A 5944-nucleotide genomic window follows, 5' to 3' on the forward strand; every position below is an offset into this window, starting at 1 on the left:
CTTTTAAATCTTAACCTGCCTCAGATAATTTAATTTAGGTGAAATATTCACGACTAAGTAAGTCCTGTATAATTTTCTCAGGGTTATCTTCTCTCTGTTTTAAAAACAAAACAGAATAAAGCATCATCTGTTGCTGGAGAGATGGCCCAGTAGTTAAGAGCACTTGCTGCTCTTGCTGAGGACTTGCGTTTGGTTCCCAGCACCCACACAATAGCTCGTAATGGACCGTAACTCCAGTTCCTGGAGATGTGATACTTTCCTGGCTCCCACAGGCAGCCATGCACGTGTGGTGCACATAGACAAATGCAGGCAAAACTCATCTAGACACAAAAGTAGACAAGCTCCTATACTCTCTTTGGGCTCAACGCACATGATTATAGCTAAGCTTTGTCCAGTATTCGTCGTTGATGTGAAATGGGTGTTTGTTCATTTGTGCTTACCAAAACCAGAGATCAGTGTGGGCTGTTTTCCACCGTCACTCAGTGAACCTAAAGTTAGGCTTTTGAGCCAGACGGGCTAGCCTTCGAGTCCTTGGGGTCTGTCTGACTCTGCCCCTCCAGTCTTGGTTCACGGTTACTATTGTCTTTTGTGGGATAGTTCTTCACTTTTTTTGATCCTATTTGTCAGTCATTGGCTTTATTTCCTTCGTAACCTAAGTCGTATTCCTAAAGTTCTTATCTGTGCCTATATCTTGAAACATTTTCTCTCCCTTTCCTCTAGCCTTTTCAGAGGGTCAGCTCTTATGTTTTGGTCTTTGATTCATTTGGTGTGTTGATGTTTGTGCCAGGTTAGAGATTCCTTCCTATGGCTATCCAGCTTCCCATCACCGTTTGTTTAAGAGGCTGCCTTTTCTCTCATCACCATTTTTGTCACCTTTGACAAAAATCAGGTGACTCTGGCTGTATGGATTTGTGTCTTGCTCTTGTGTTCAGTTTTGTTAATCTACATGTTGAGCAGTGCCACCCTGTTTTGGCATTCACCCAAAGAACTTTATAGACTACTACAGAGATACCTCCTCACCCATGTGTGTGGCTGTTCTTTTCACAATAGCAGTGCAATCAGCCTACATGTCCATCAATACATGAATGTGGTCCATAGACATAATGGAATTTTATTTAGCCATAAGAAAACTGAAATTAGGCAATTTTTAGGAAGCTGAATGAAACTTCAAAATATTAAATGAAGTATCCAGGACTCTGAAAATGAGTGCATGTTTTATATTACATGGTCTTTTGTGTGTGTTTGTTTGTGTAGGTGTGGCACACATGAGGGTCCTCAAGGGGAGAGTTATTTTAAGTAAAAAATTATCCTATAATTAAATGTTAGTAAATGTTTTCTGTGTTGTATTTAAAACCTAAAATATGGTGATAAATTGGACTAACATTGACATTTATAAGATTTATTTTGAAGTTTTTATTATATTGTTGAAAATCACTTCTGGTTATAGTTTTCCCTCTAATTAGCAATGCTTTTGAATATGCCCAGGTATTCTGGTTTATTGTTAATAACCTTAAGGTGCTTTCTAATGTGGGGAAGAAATGAAAAGAAAAAGGGGAAATGGGGGAAGGAAGATGGTGGAACAAAAACAAGAAAGAAATGAAAGGAAGACAAACAGGGTCATACTCTGTAGCCCTGGCAGGTCGTGAGCTCACTGTGCAGCCCATGTTGGCCTTAAGCGCAGACATTAGTTTGCCTTTGCTTTCTGAGTCTTAGGATTAAAGTCTGTGCACCACCACCCTTGGCCAAGTTTTGTTTTTATTTTGATAACTTTTCACTTTTATTAGTTCTCCTTATGTAAATTTAAATGTTCTTCTCTTGTTGTTGTTGTTGTCGTCGTCTGAGACAGGGCCTCTCTGTATAGACCTAGCTGTCTTGAAACTTGGTATTTAGACCAGACTGGCCTCAAACTAGATTAAAGGTGTGTGCCATAATGCCCAACCTAAATCATCTAATATTTTAAGAGAGATATTTTAGCTTTAGCTTTGAACATATTTTGGGGCACAGGTAGGGAAGGTGTAGGGATAGCTTTGGCTTTTTTCAAACTCCTTGAATTCTGATTCTGACTCTATTTCCCAAGTATTAGGCTCATAGGTTTGCAGTAACAAATTTAGCTAAAATTTCTTTCTCTTTTAAACTAAAATGTAGTGCCTTTCCTGGTCATGTTGTATTTGGGAAATGTTCTGTGAGAATTAGTTATGGGACAAGAGAATGACTCAGTAGCTAAGAGCTCTGGCTGCTCTTGCAGAGGACCCATGCTCAGTTCCCAGCACCCATACAGAGGCTCACAGTCTTCTGTAGCTCCAGGATGCACAAGGGGCACATAAACTCAAAGGTCAAAGAGCCAGCCACTGAGTTCATGTTAGAAACAGTCCCTGTTCCCCTTACTAGGGAACCCACTTGGATACTGAGCTACCATGGGCTACATCCAGCAGCGGTTCTAGGTTATATCCATACATGGTTCTTGGTTGGAGAAACAGTCTCATAAAAGACCCCTGTGCCCTGATATATTTGGTCCTTGTGGAGCTCCTGTCCTCTCGAGGCCATACTAACTCCCCCTTCTTTCATATGATTCCCTGCACTCTGCTGAAGGTTTGGTTGTGAATCTTAGCATCTGCTTTGATACACTGCTAGGTAGAGTCTTTCAGAGGTCCTCGGCGGCAGGCTTCTGCCCTGTTACTTGTTTTCTTTGACCTCCCCCCACCCCATGGGAGGAGCAGTCCTGCTAGGCCACAGAGGAGGACATTGCAGCCAGTCCTGAAGATACCTGATAAGCTAGGGTCAGATGGAAGGGGAAGAGGACCTCCCCTATCAGTGGACTTGGAAAGGGGCAGGAAGGAGATGAGGGAGGGAGGGTGGAATTGGGACGGAATGAGGGAGGGGGCTACGGCTGGGATACAAAGCAAACAACCTGCGATTAATATAAAAAAATAAAAATTATTTAAAGAAAATAAATAAAAATGAAATAAAAAATTATAAGTTAATAAACCTTTAAAATATATTTTAAAGGAATTAAGTAATTACATAATTGGTATTTCTGATGTATTTTTAAACATTTATTCAGTGTGTGCATGTATGTGTGTGTATATACATATACATACTGTGTAAATGTGGAAGTCAGAAAATAACTTGCAGGAATTAGTATTTCTCTTTCTGCCTATAGGTCTTGGGCATTGAATCCATGCCGTCTGGCTTGGTTGCAAGTACCCTTATACACCTGAGCCATCTCACCAGTCCTTTGCGAAGGTTTCTGAATTGCATACAATTTAGAAATGACATTTCTTCTTTCACAGAGCTTTTAATCAAAATTATATACTGTATAGGCAATAGTTAGTATTATAAATTGATAACACATTATGTTTAATAACTGGATTTCTTTACTGTTTTGAAAGGTCTGATATGCCGAGCATTACCCAGGGGGAGCCCTCATTCTGATCTCAAAGAAAGGACTGTGCTGTCTGGTTCCATAATGCAGGGTACATTGTGTTTTGCCTTTTTACTATTTGTGATTCACTAGCAAGGTAGTCTAATAATAATTTAATTTAAGAGAGTATTACATCTACTTTTCAAGATAGTTTACCCTTTGAAGTATTAAATGTTAAGTCTTAATCTTTTGTTGTTGTTGTTTCTTTGTTTTTGTTGTTGTTTTCGTTTGAGACAGGGTTTCTTTTTGTAGCCTTGGCTGTCCTGGACTCACTTTGTAGATCAGACTGTCCTCAAACTCAGCGATCTGCCTCCGCCTTCCTGGGTACTGGGATTAAAGGACTATGCCACCACACCTGGCTGCTAAGTCAAGTTTCAACTTTTTTCTTAGCTACATCACTTATCAGAAGGTTTTAGTTGTCTGATCTTTTAATATCAAGGCATCTATATAAAAATCATTCTGAAACTATAATGAATAATACCCTATTCACTTTGAGTAATCCTAAAATAAAACTTGGGAATGCCTCCCTGAGGCTCTGTAGTAGAAATTCAGGACAGGGCTGTGCAACCATCAGTATTATTTTAACAGGTATGTTTCCTGAACTCTTCCTAAAGGCACACCAAGAGCAACAGCTGAAAGCTTTGAAGATGGCCTTAAATATCCCAAACAGATTAAAAGGGAAAGCCCTCCTATTCGAGCATTTGAAGGTGCCATTACCAAAGGAAAACCATATGATGGTATCACCACAATCAAAGAAATGGGGCGTTCCATTCATGAGATTCCGCGACAAGATATTCTAACTCAGGAAAGCCGAAAAACTCCAGAAGTGGTCCAGAGCACAAGGCCAATAATTGAGGGTTCTATTTCCCAGGTAAATAGATCAAGGCTCTTTGTGACAGCAATTCCACTTCATACTGACATTTGTAGAACAGTATTGAAAATACGACTCTGTAGTTCTAGGTAGTTCTTATGTTAGACTTCTTAGTAGTGAATCTTTCACCTTCACATCATCAGTTCTTGTACATGTAGTTTAAGGTCAGTAATTTAGGAGTGTGTGTAATTAAGGGTCTGTGGTCTTAGATTGATGTCACCACAACAAAGTATAATGAGCCAGACATATATCTTAGAAGGAACAGTATCTAGATAACTTTGTTACCTGTAATGTTTGTTTCATTCCCCTTAGGGCACACCAATAAAATTTGACAACAACTCAGGTCAATCAGCTATCAAACACAATGTGAAGTCCTTAATCACAGGGCCTAGCAAACTGCCCCGTGGAATGCTGGAAATTGTACCAGAGAACATAAAAGTAGTAGAACGGGGAAAATATGAGGATGCGAAAGCAGGCGAGTCAGTGCGTCCCCGGCACACATCGGTGGTGAGCTCTGGCCCCTCGGTTCTCAGGTCTACACTTCATGAAGCTCCCAAAGCACAGCTGAGCCCAGGAATCTATGATGACAACAGTGCTCGAAGGACTCCTGTGAGTTACCAGAGCACCATATCCAGAGGCTCACCCATGATGAACAGAACTTCTGATGGTATGACTTTTTTTGCCTGGTCTGATTACTTGTGCAACATTTTTTACCTCTAGCAAACAGAAAATAGTCATTCACTAGCTCTATATTATGTCAGGATGCAGCTCAGTCAATAAGATTCAGTCATTCTCCAGAACCCATGTGTCTAGGGGTTGGGGGTGTCTGCTAATTATCCCAACGTAGGGAGGTAGACATGAGTGAATTCCCTTGGGATCAGTACGTATATTTTGAGGTCTTACCTGAAGCCAACCTTCTCAACCGTGGGCCATGATTTCCTCAGGGAATACATATCAGATACCCTGTGTATCAGATGTTTACACTTCATAACATTATAAAATTACAGTTAGGAAGTAGCAAAAATAATTTTATGATTAGGGGTCACGACAACATGAAGAACGGTATGAAAGGGTCACAGCATTAGGAAAGTTGAGAACCAGTGTGTCTGGCCTTGGGCTACATGGTGAAGAGTTGAGGAATGTTTTAGGAGGAATGGCACCGCAGGCAGAGGAAGGAGAGCCTGCTAGAGTTGTCTGAGGAGGGCATGCAAAAGACTTGGCATCAGGCAGGATAAACCAGCAAGATTTTTAGTTTTGATAGGGAAATTTGGTTTTGGCCACGTTGTACCAGCAGAATTTTAGCTAAAAGCTTTATGGTAGCTGGGTATGGTGGTCTACACCTATATCCCAGTACTTGGGAGTCAGGACAGTGGTCGGAGCAGGTTTGAGCACTACAAAATAAGAGACCGTTCAGCTAAACAAACAAAACAGAAGCACAAATGATAGTTGCATATCATGTGTAATTTAATATCAGTGAATTACTCCCTTCAGAATGTACAAAGTACATGGGGTTTAATCTTCAGCAGTGCAGAAATGAAAAAGTAAAGAAATTCAGTAGGGCTGAGGAGATGGTTCTGTGGTCTGCTCTTCCCAAAACATGTGTGTTCAATTCCCAGCAGCTACACGATGGCTAACAGCCATGTGTAACTCTT

The sequence above is a fragment of the Psammomys obesus genome, unplaced genomic scaffold (assembly GCF_907164565.1).
Source record: "Psammomys obesus unplaced genomic scaffold, mPsaObe1.curated_primary_1811, whole genome shotgun sequence".
In the NCBI taxonomy this organism is placed as follows: Eukaryota; Metazoa; Chordata; class Mammalia; order Rodentia; family Muridae; genus Psammomys; species Psammomys obesus.